Here is a 12,823-nt window from a genome sequence, read left to right on the forward strand (position 1 = left end):
GCATTATTAGGTGCAGGTAGGTTTTTAGGCCCCCCCATCTCCAAATCTAAAACGGGGGTGACCTTTACCTCTGCCACCTTGGCAGCAGCAGGGGTGCTGTGGGCTTTGGGGTTTTTCTGGGCATTGCTTTTATTTTCTATGGGCTTCTGCACCTCATAGATGCGGGTAGCCTGTTCAATGACCCAGTCTAAAGATCTTTTCTCGTGAAAATCCCTCACGAGCTGGGTCATGATATATTTGGGCAAGGCATGGAAAAACGTGTTTATAAATTCACGGCTATCCGTGCGCACCCTTCTTGTGGTCTGTGCAAAAGCCCGCTTTAACTCCTGCACAAATTCTTGTGGGGCCTGATCCTCCCCACATTGCAAATTGTAGGCTGCCTTGCGAGCCTCTTGAGGATTTCTGTGAACAGAAAAATGTTTCAGGATGGCCGCCTTATAGGTGGACCATCTTAAATGATTTTGGTCCTCCAGCCCCGCAAAGAAACTGGAGTATTCCGGGGAGAAGGTCCACTTTACATATTGAATGCAGCTTTGGCTGTCCTTCAAATGGAAAGTCTCCATCATTTGTTCAAACAACTCTAAGTGCTCCCAAACAGAATACTTAGCGTTCTTATGGTAAGGCGTGATGACGCTCCTGATCGCCTTAATCTGCTTTAAGGGGTCCTTGAGCAAGGCCCTTTTTGCCTTATTGGCCTTTTTGGTTCGGGTAACCCTTGTCCATTCTTCGTCGGACTCAGAGGCACTGCTCCCAGAGGTTCCCGTCTGTTCTTCCAGGTTTTCCCGGATTCTGCGAGCCTGGGAATGGCTGGCAGAATGTGGGGACCTGGTCTCCTGTGTCCTGCGCAGTTCAGAGGAGTCTTCAGATTCCTCCTTGCTGCCAGGATTTGATGGGTACCCCCTCCACTGACCTAACTGGGCAGAGGTTTTCAGGATGCCCTTAATGGGCCTACTCTCCTGGGGTTCCCCATTGAACTGTACTGTACTTGGGTGCCCATACCCGGATGCCCACCCCTCCATTCCTGAGCTGTACTGGCCTATGAGCCCCATACTCTTAGCTGGATAGTAATCTGCCATCCCTGCGGCCCTGTGCTCATGTGCGCCAGGGGACATGGGGGTGGTAGAGTCCAGGGACTGGGGGAGATGAAGGCCCCTGGTGTTAGGGCTCCTGCGGTTATGGTCAGGAATCTCTCTTTCCCAGCGGACCTCATCTCTATCCGCCCCTGCTCCCTGTTGCAATGCAAGAGCCTGCATTTGTGCTTTCAGTTCCTCTGTTAAGGCCTTACTCGACTCTATCAGTTTCTCCTGCATCGCTACCTGTTGCTGGAGCCTATCATTGTGTTGACAGAGGGCCTCATTCTCCCTCTGTGCTTCCTGGTTGGTCCTGGAGAACTGGGCCAGTCTTTGCTGCAGGAGGTTTACCTCCTGGGCAATGTCCCTATTGGCCTGCTCCTTTCTTGCTAGAGCATCTTCCACCCTTCTGGTGTGCTCTACCAAGTTCTGGTTTTCTTTTTGGAGATCACCCAGCCCCTGGTGGGCCAGGTGATTTTCTTCCATTTTTCTTTTTAAATGGCAGACTTCCTGGCCTAAGGCGTCTCTTTCCTGACTAAGAGCCTGCATTTGTGCCGCCAGGTCGTCCCTTTGCCTTTGGAAGGCACCAGCTTTCTGGCGCTCCTCATCAAACTCTGCCTGGGTATCCAGGTCTTTCAAGATCAGCTTGTTGCTCTCTACCTTCACTCTATCTAGATGACTTTGCAGGGTGGCTACCTGCTCCGTGCATGCCCTGTTAAAGTCTAACTGTTGCTCCAGCTTTTTCTGGCTTTGCAGTAGGGAGTCCAAACCTTCTTGGTGTTCCTTCTGCAAGGCCAGAAATCTGGTATCCTGTTCTGACTTTTCCTTTTGCAGCACATCCATATCCTCCTTCATTTTAGTGATGTACAGTCTGCTGTCATTTTCTGACTCCTGGCTCCTCTGCAGCCTCTGCTCAGAAGAGTCCAGATCAGATTGGACCTTCTGTAATGCCATCTGTTGCCTATTTGCCAGATTTTGGCTTTCAGCACATCTATCCTGCATGTCTCCCATATATAGGTACAGGTATGCTGCTATCCTGGCAATCTTATTGTGTTCCTCTTTGGCTTTAGGAGCCATATATAGTTCACTCAGGGCCACATGTAAGGGACCCTGATCTCTATATATATCTGACCCTGTTTCAGTGACCTGTTGTGTGATGGCCTGCAACCACACATCCTGGCCCTGTTCGGTCCATTCACCTCTCACAAATAGCTTATGCAAGAGGTGCTCTCTGGCTATTTTCATGTCTACTAAGGTCGTCATTCTAGAGATTGGTCTCTGTCCTGACTTACAGAAGTTTGTATTTTATTTTTGCAGAACAGAACTTTTCTTGGAGTGTCCCTTTTGAGGAATGCTTCACAGCGTAATGCAGCGTGGTGATCCGACTGGATGTATGTATCCCGTCAGTTAGCACACTGTATTAATCTGCACAAATGGTAAATCTAACCCAACGTCTCGGCTCGAGCCCCCACTTTGTAAGAGGATTCAATTCAGCACTACAGCCAAGTTAACGCCTAGTCTAGAATACTGAATGAAAACCCTTATTGATATATCTTTAGGTCCAGTTCATGCGTTCTGGATGACTACCCTTGTATAACACCCCTCTCTTGGAATCCCCCTGACCCCACTGAGCCAAGAAGTAATTCTGTTTTGCAAGTTTAAAAGGTTTATTTGATAAATTAAAATATATATCACACTTTTTAATAAATTAATAATTGAATATCACACTGAATCTGATATGGTAAATATTAACAACGGAGAATCTGGCACTAGCACACTTCTTTAATCACTAATGAGTTGACATGAAATGGATAAGGTAGCACACTGGTAAATAGGAACAAAAGTATAATGTGGTAGAGGATGCTTTATGTAGGCTCAGGTGGATGCAATATTCAATGAATGCAGTACAGAAAATACGCAATATGATTTCAACCAAACAATGTAATCACTTTTCTCTGGCTACTCCCCTCCCCCCCTTGATGCAAGGCAAGGAAATGGAAGGAAAACACACAGTTCTCAGAAATGCAATCAACTGTAATTCAGTTCAATCCAGCAAGCTTAAACAGAAGTTTGAAAACACAGGCAAATGCTTTGATAGGTGCTAGCAATGAATGAGAAATATGCTGGAAACGCTCTTAATTCCCTTTTAGAGGTTCAGGATGAGTGGTATCTAGTTAATATTAGTCCAGGCTCACACTAGCAATGATGCAGGGATAGTTAGCAGGTTAAACGAATTTCTGGCAAATGAAATCAGGCAGCAGCAGTTTTTTTACATGTGAAGAAATTGCAAATCGCGGCAAAATTCGCGGATGCGCCGAGCGCTATTACAAAGGAACCGCAAGGACTATCTCTACCGTTTTGGGGTCCTAGGAAAGCCTAGGATCTCAGGTTCCAAATGAAAGTTATTGCAGGTCTCTAGCCCAAACGGTTGCGGAGATATGAGCAATTTAGTAAAGGTCGTTTTTGGTTTTGCCAATTTTAAACGCACACTTTGACAAGTGACAAATTTTACTAGAATTGACAGGTGACAGCTAGGAGGCAGTTCTACTTAGGTTAAATAGATTGAATTAGATGAATTTAAACTAAGAGATTGGTTTGATACAGTTTGGCGGTACTCACAAGAGATTTTAAACAGGAAAGCGACTTGGTCACGATCTTCAGTCTGGTCAGGTCTTTCCGGATTCTGCTCACAGCGCCTGGTCTGGTCTCGGCTAGGCACAGCACTGCTTTCTCTCTGGTCTGGTCTCTGCTAGGCACAGCACTGCTTTCTCTCTGGTCTGGTCTCTGCTAGGCACAGCACTGCTTTCTCTCTGGTCTGGTCTCTGCTAGGCACAGCACTGCTTTCTCTCTGGTCTGGTCTCTGCTCTGGATAGATTGAAGTCTCTAGTTTGGCTTTCTGGAGTTTGATGGAGGTAAGTATGGATTTTTCCGGCAGGGCTTCCAGCGGCAGATGAAATTGAATGTCTCTCTGTGTCCTGACTCTCTGCTTTTATCTGTTTCTTGAGAATGGGTGTGTGTGTTGCATCACTAGACTTGCCCCTCTCATTCGTCATTGGTCAGGCTTCCATTCCTCCGCTTGATTGGCAAGCTGAACTGTGAGTCAGATTGATGTCATTTTATGATCTCTTGAAACAACCTCCCTTGTCATCTGTGCACCCAAATATATATATGATCAAAATCCATACTTCAGAGTTACACAGTTGTTTGAAATTACATATACATGGTGTGGCTGAATTTAGCCATGTCTATGTCCAAATCTGCTCATTCTCGGAGCTTGCATTCAAAGAGTGTACATAATTGACTTTTTAACTGCTTTTTCAATTTCCGACATGGACCCAACTTTACATACATGTGTGCAGGGGGGAGGGACATTAACTGATGAAGTTTCAGATTTTTAACATGCACACATTTAGAGTAATATCCACTTTTCCGCTAAAACCCCCCTGAACATACCACCGGTTCCTACCACGTCTTAAACTGTGGGCAGAAAAATCACAAGAATTATGGTATCATTTATAAAATTTTCACATGTCCGCTCTATGAGTTATTCATCTTTTTAAAGTTATGTTCTGGCTCCAAAGGGGTGTGGTTTACCCTCAGCACAAGGTTGAATTTCTGGTTCTTTCCAGTTCTGCCAAGCCAGCTTGCTCTCACAGGCAGTGCTCCTCCCAGCTCCTGCCAAGAGGAAGCTACAATTTACGACTGCGGTAATAAAAACCTTTGCCTGAGTGAAGAGGGCTTTGTTCACTCTCTTGCAGAGCACAGATAATTCAATTATCAGATAGATGGCATATCCTTAGCTTGGGCAGCAAAAGGAAGGTTGGCCTGGGAACACAGTGGTGACTCAAGTTTCACTCCTGATGGGTAGTTGCTAGGCAAAATCAAGTTCCTTAAGCCAGACCTTCAGCTAACTGGCAGGTTTTTTTTGTTGCTTTTTAACTTAACTTGCAATTTTACACATGCAGCTAGAATGCTGATTCTAAGTGCAAAACTATGACATTTCAACAGTTACAAAGGCATGTGACACCAAACATAGGTCACTCATTTAATCTAAACATTTTCGATTTTAGTGTCTTTAAATCCAGTGCAACTTAAACTGCTGCAATCCACAGCTCCGCCAGTCTTGTTATAAACCTTGTCTTATGATCTTCATTTCCCAGATTCTGTAGGCACACAAAACTCCATTCTGCCAATGTCTGCTGGTGTTCAGTAAATATTTTGCACATGTTGCACTGTTAGAAATAGGCATTTTGACTTGCCTTCAGAAACACACAGAGTGGTTTTAAAACGCCGGCTTTTGGATAGTGGTGAGTACTGGTACTGCACTCATTTTTGGGATTTAAGAAATGAATTCCCCACACTTCTAGGTTGCATTTGGCAATCAGCATTGCCATTCCCAATGGTTTCAGACTACTGTGCGGGTAGTCCAATGGTGGTTTTAAAGCGCTTTGAAGCTAACCGGCGCTACTGTTTTTCCTTTGGCAACCCATTTCCCTCATGGCAACCCGGCCTTTCATTCTCGCACTGGTGGGTGGCAAGTGAGGCAACCATTTTAGTGTGCGCACAAACTGCGCAGCTTTCCTGGATTTCGGCGCACATGTGGGTTTTCCGCCATCTTGAATTTCCTAAGCCCACAGCACCAAATGTTGTAGCAGGATAGCTTAAACGTGGGTCAGGACACCCAACAGCTGGTGATGTCAATGCTATCCCTGCAGGCCATTAAAAATACATGTACAATTACCACATTGTGTCCAATTGTCAAATGCAAAATGTGTTGTGTCTTTCAACTTGGTAAATTTTATTCTACGTAAGTAACATGATTATGTTGTAATTTAATTCTAGATATTCAAACCCCAGACGTTGCACATGATGTCTGTAACCAGTACGGGAGAAGCCTTCTGGCTGAGCCCTATATTAAAAGGTATCAACAGCCAAAATATAAGGAGGAGTGATTTGGACTAAAGCACATAAAGCAACTCAGATGTTCCACTACACGCAACTTGAATGAATGTGATGTCGCTTAACCAATTGTGAACAAAAGAGACATTTGGAATCAATTGATATATACTGTACACGTCTTATCTGATTGTTCAGATATATGTGCACTATTGGTTAATCCTTATACTACAGGATACAAAATGTATTCATGAGTTTATTCATGAGGTTTAGGGCTCACAAGCTGTGTTGTGATGTAAAATATGTCTCTGTTTATCGGGTTGATGTACTCCTTTTTGTAATGAATGTTTGATGAGATAATCATCTTTAACCCTTTTTTGTACTTGCTTAAATAAATTGTCTTAAATGAACTTTTGGTGCATGTCTAGATGTGCTAAAATCTGTTTGGTATTGTGTTTTTTTATATTTTGATGTTGATTTATTTTGGGTTCCCCGTCTTTGTGAATGCAATGATTGAGACCTGTTGAACCCTGACGCAGCTGAGTTCTCGTGTTGCCCTCTATTAATGTGTTCTGATCCATCTGTGAGACCATTTAGCCCATTTGGCAGTGAGAGACCACCTCTTACCATAGAAATGCAAAATATTCTGTTTGGGAACATATAGAACTGTCCAAACAGATAATGGCATAATTTAGATGGAATAATTAACAAAATAACATAGAATCCATTAAATGGTCGTTCACTCCCGAGTTTCCTAATTTCTTGCTGGGCATTGTTAGGCGGAAACCTGTGCAGTTCCCTCTGGGACCACTGCAAAAGATTTAGGACTACAGGCGTTGGTGGTGAACCCACTTGGTAGCAGTCTGTACCACACAGATTCACTTGGTAGCTGTGGCTGAGCAGTCAGACTTCTCTCAAGAAAAGTTGGTCAGTATGTGGAGTATACAACATAGGGCAATTCTTCACAGCAAGACAAGCAAACACGCAACAAGGCTTAGTGTAAAGATAGTAAGTTATTTATTTATAACACAACATCTATGGAAAACACTAAAGCAAATCACGGCAAACAAATCAAACACAATTAATCTACGAAGTAGAAAACGATCAATCCCCCTAGCAAAATATCGACAACTCTAGGTTCTACCGGTACCACTTATTTTCAGACAGAGGTGTATACCTCAACCTAGATGACACTCGAATATTAGTTAGGACGGGAGAGAAAAAGATCGCAGGTTATGAAATCAACACAGTTCAATCCTATGCGGATAAAATGCAAGGCAGGAAGGCAAGAATCACAATAGATCGTAAAGTTCAGAGGCCAGGCCCACTCGGAGAGAGGCAAGGCGCGATGTCCCAAAAAGTCTCTAGTGGAGATGCATTCAAGTCTTTATAGCAAATTGTTATCGGCAGATTGAACCAGTTCAGAACAAAGAATGAGCAAAGCTTGGAGGCGTCCCAGCGAAACGGAGAGGATTAAGACACCTCGCTCGAACCGAACAAAAGGGAAGCCAGGCGGACACGGTACCTTGTTGTGGAGGGCAGCTCCGGGGGGGGCAGTTGTTCCTGGTGGTGGATGCACGTCGGGTCTTGGCCAAGAGTAGAGATGATCTCGTCGTCGAAGGAAAGTGAAGTCCGGTGCACCACCAGGGAAGAGACCAGCCGTGGAGTGCTCCATCACAAGGCACCACCTTTTGGTCGCGGTACAGGGGTAGTGGCTATACGGTTGCCGAGGTGCTCTGCACGGGCAATTCGACCACTGCGTCCTGAGGCGAATAAAAATCAAAGGGGACTGGTTGTTCCCACCAGTCAGGGGAAGAGACTCTCCGGCAGGGAGATCTCCTCTGTCGTCGGGAAGTGGTGAGTCGGTTCCGCAGGGCCCCACCGGAGGTGTCGTCGTGCAGGTCGGCTCAGCGTTACCCTCGTCGGATTCTTAGGTCCTGTGGCGACTTCTGAAGATCCAGTCCCAAAAGCCCTGCTTTTATGCAGAAGACCCCCATTCATTCAGCCTAGCTGTCAATCAACACATGCTACGTGGTGAGCGGGAAGGCTCACCACCTGGGCCAATCACTCCAGAGTGTGACCTGAGTTGGCAAGGCAACTCGGTCCAGGGTGCCTAAACCCCCTCCCACGCCCCTGAGGTAACCCAGACAGAATGGCACCACTTTGGAGGGTCTCTGTACAGAGGCCCGCCAAAAGTGGAACAAAGTGCTCAACCTTTGGTTTAGGAGTCACAGAGACGAACAAAGACGCCATTTTACAAACCGAGTTCTGGCAGAAAATACCATCCGATAAACTTATTTAAGATAAGTAGATCGGTGATACGTTAGAGATTAACGAGAAAAAGTATCAATCTCCAACAATGGGACGAATCCCATAGGGTTATGTTCGGGGTCGAACATAACAAGTAGTTTCCACTGCCACCAGCCAAAACTCGACGAGGGGGGACGGGACAGTGCCCCCTCGAGTAACAGATCCAGGAGTAATCGAATTACCCCTACTAGTATGTCCACAATAAGATGGTTGGTACTAGTTCTGTTAGTAAATTTAGGCCTAGTAAAGCCAATGGTGACTTTACATGTCCGGGGAGACAGTAGTCAGTCCCCGGGTATGGAGTCTATGGTGGGGGACCCGCTAGGGCGCCCCCGTGTTACGACTCGTAGGGTGCGGTGTAACACACATAGAAAAACATATGAGACCCTATGGAGTAAAAGACCCCATAGCCCATCGAACACATTGACATTTCAAAGGAATTACACACATACATGTCCAAGAGTGGGAGAAAAGAGTCTCACTCTTGGCAGGATGGAAAAAAAACAAACTCCAGAAATCCAGCAAAGCTGCTGGGGGACTCACTAGGTTAGGAAATTCAGCCTAAACAGAGAATTCTCCCTAACAGGCATATAGATCAAAATCATCACAAAAAGTACTCTTAAAAGATGTTAATTTTGAACTATTTTTAAACCTACAGAAATGCCCATGAATCCTGCAACGGAGCCTATAATGTCATGTGGGTTGAGCAATCACTATGGAGCTCAAGACCTTGAGCGTGCATTTGCTCAGATTTCTCGATGTGCCAATACCGAAAGTCGAGATTTCAAAACTGCACTCTTTCATGCCATTCCAAAATACATATTGACTCAATTACTTAATGATTTTGATGACTCTACAAATCTCAAATGGATTATCACACAAACTATAAGGATATAGTAAGTACAGAACCCAACATATTGCAAAAACAAAGAAAAGAAACCCAAAGAAATCCCTGCTCCACCCGCCACAGTGAGTTTAGGTGAAGACTACTTCTCACAGAGATTATCACACATTTGGAATCCCATGGGATTATTTGAACACTCAATCGTACCTGTAATAACTCAGTATTAGGAATATTGAAACCCAATGGACAATGGAGACTCTGTGCAGAAGAAAGGGACTTGAATAAGAGGGTACAATGGCAAAGAGAAAAACAACTTTGAGGCTCTTCTGAAATTGAAGAACCCGACAAATACAAGTGAATTATGAAGTCTTTTAGGATTTATTATCTACAGACGTAAATTCATAGAGAATTACACAGAGATCACTCAATCCATAGTCCAACTTTTGAAGGGAGGGGTCAAGAGGGAGTAAGGTGACTCTCGAAGAGAGACTGCAAAACAAATACAAAGAAGTATATCCCAACTTCCATGCTTATCTTGGACCATTATGAATAAGGATTTTTGTTTCTAGAAACAGGATTTTTCAACATCTATTTAACTCTGGTCTAAAATCAGAAGCATAGCCAGGTTATTAAAGTGATATTTAAGGAAAGTAAAACCTTGTCGCCTGTTGAGATCAAATTTAATGAATGAGAGAAATCACTCCTGGCGATTTTATGGGTATTGAAAAACTAATGTCTGCTGATCCATGGGGTACATATAATAGTTGCAACATGCCCCCAGACTTTGCAATATCCCAATACTGACCAAATGAGAACTGGGAATGACTAACTCAAGGATCACTTCCTGGATTCTTTCAATGCAGGGCTATCTTGTAGAAATCACAAAAGGACAACATAAATGATTGTGTACCAGATAACTGTGTTTAGGATGAAGAACTAAAACAACCAATAATATGGAGACGTATCTAAGGTGTCCTAAGGTATATGACAAGAACACCTATCATGGAATGGCCATAGTTTATGTGGATGGATGTTCCTACCATATTAAAGAACATTATTGAGTAGGAATTAGTAGCTGGTGTCAGGATTTCTTGATTGAATGGCATCCTGAACCCTCATCCGGTTATATAATTGTTCCCCAGAAAAGTCCTAAACTTGAGCTGAAAGTAATCTTTCTACTCTGCAATGGAGCAGGGATTCTCCATATCAAGACCCAATTACAGCACGTAGACCCAATTATGAGAACATTCTACAAATATTTAGAAGATCCAGAAAACTTTAACTTATCTGAACACGAATGTCAGAGAACAAATGTAAGATGGACCTTTGGTTAGGAAGCCCCAATCTGGCTACAATCAGTGGGTGGGACCTAGCCCATTTCAAAACATAAAGATAAATCATGTGCCTAGCGCAGTGACGGCCTGTAATTGGGGATTTGAAAAGACAATGGCCATCCTAGGTGAGGTTGCTTATTGGCCACACATGGAAATTATTATATATTTGTAAGGGTGTCTGGTGTGTGCTCAGTTCCATTAGAGGTCTGCCAATCACTGGGCTTTCTACAAAAGAGAGGAATTAAATAATCATTGTCTGATCTTCAGATGAACTTCACTGGTCCAGTAATTAGTCCCATATGTTGCAACACATATATGTTTATGGGCACATGCCACTTTACACAACATATTGAATGCCTTTGCCCACATTGCAAGGTGGAGAAAGCAGCCATGTTATTAATCAACCACATCTTTTCTTCTTTATGCCTCTCTCAACCAATGAAATCCAACAAGGCAAGTAATTTTACGAGTCAGGTAATGATTACCATGTAGGAACTGAATTCCACCCTTCCTTATTTCCCTTCGCCCTCCTCCCCCCTTCCCCGCCTTTTCTTCCCTTCCCCCCACCCTCCCCAGGACTTGAAGATACAAAACGTTACCAGTATTGCCTGCAACTACCCGTCTTGCGGTTGTGTCATAGCCCCTTGACCCCGCATCGCCTTTGCCGTTGCCAATATTGCCTTGTTTCTCTGATGAATGCCTATGTTTATATCCATGTTGTTGTTGTGCTGTTTAAATTCAAATAAACAGAGTTATTTAAAAAAAAAAGAAAGTTACATATTGTCTACCACCTGACAACTAGGTGCGGGTGGAGCAATATAACAAAACAATAGTTGGAATTTGAAGGAGGTTTTTGGTTGATTTGAGGCCTAAATAGGACTTACAATTACCACTAGTCTTGATAGCTCTGAGTTCTACCCCAACTTCGGCAACTATGATGTCTTCTTTTGAACTTACGATTAGTAGAAAAATGGTGTTACCTAAATATCTGTTGTACCAAAAAGAGGAATAGACATTGATCAACACCTGTACCTCTCATGAATATGCACAGAACCTGTGAAAGCATTAGCAACAAGGTTCTACCTATGTACAGAGGAATCTAGAGATGGCTGCGGTAAGTATGAAAAGTCACTATGGCCTTCGGACCTCAAAGAAGGAGTATGAGGTAGGCGATCAAGTTCATCTCTATACTTTCAAAATGAACCAATCTAAGGAGCACAAATTCCTTCCCATTTGGCGAGGGGCTCTTGAAATCCCAGATAAGATCCCTCCCGTTGCTTATAAAATGCAATTGCAAAATGGGAACAAACAGAGGAACGCTGGGTCCATGTGCACCAGCTAAAGATCTGTGATTCCTGGAAAGCCCTTCATTAGATTGAGGAATCAGTTCCTACTCCTGATGAGATGACCTCTGAATGAAAAGGAATCTGTGAAACATTGCAAGTATGGATGTTTGAATTAAAGGATATAAGTTTGTGTAACATTTACAATAAAATTAAAACCATATCTGTAGTAATCTTTATGGAATTTGGTGTAGAGATTAGTGTAGGTGATATGAACCCAAAGGAAATATGCTAAATGAAAATTCCATTATTAAGCTATACTAAACCACCATGTCAACCCTTCTCTCTAGTGGAATTACTTACCGTTACTTCCAGCCTACTGGACTAAAGATGGAAAACAAGGTGAAATGGAGGAAATGGCGTAAGCTCCTCGCCCCAACGAGAGAGCAGGTGGGGATCTGAGTATCCTTAACAGAAGAAAGAGAGTCAAAAAAAAGAAACCACACTGTCGCCGGTTGGGAATATCAGTCCAGACCAAGAGAGAAGAAGATGTGGAAATTCTGTTTTTATCAGAAAACAGCTTTGCATTGACATCTGTAACCAAAGGTTATTCTATCATTTATACAACAACCCCTACTCCACATTCTCCCCCCCAAGACTTCGGTCCTGGAAGGGGTGGATTTGTGGGGACAATTAAAGACAAATAAAGATTGCCTGAATTCAAAGCAATACGGGCTGAAAAGCTGCACCGCTTCTTCAAATGTGACACATATGATTCAACCGTTCGGAGAAATATTGGGCCAGCAAAGCGTGTGAATAGGTGTCACCTTTGGTAATAGACAGCACTGAATACAAAGCATGGAGACTGTCTCAATCTGAAGCTATTATGAGCCAGGTTTAGATTCACAGTTCACACCTCTTGTCTCTTCCTTGGCACCTTAGCAGCTTTATAATGCTGCTGAATGGCGAAGGATGGGGCATGAGGTGGCAATCAGCTTACTACCTTTGCTGAATCAGCAAGTTCCTGCAATGGTGGAAAAGGGAGCCCTGGAATAAGGAGAAGTTGCTGGCTCATCTTAGCAAACA

General features: G+C 43.6%; 1 protein-coding gene across 1 annotated transcript in view; it reads right to left on the reverse strand.

Annotated features, from left to right (window-relative positions):
- The window catches only part of SLIT3 (slit guidance ligand 3), a 1,101,025-nt gene that overhangs the window by 1,066,764 nt on the left and 21,438 nt on the right, over positions 1–12,823 (reverse strand). The window lies entirely within an intron of this gene.

The sequence above is a fragment of the Ambystoma mexicanum genome, chromosome 3q, assembly GCF_040938575.1.
Source record: "Ambystoma mexicanum isolate Mex_15411 chromosome 3q, UKY_AmexF1_1, whole genome shotgun sequence".
Taxonomy (NCBI): domain Eukaryota; kingdom Metazoa; phylum Chordata; class Amphibia; order Caudata; family Ambystomatidae; genus Ambystoma; species Ambystoma mexicanum.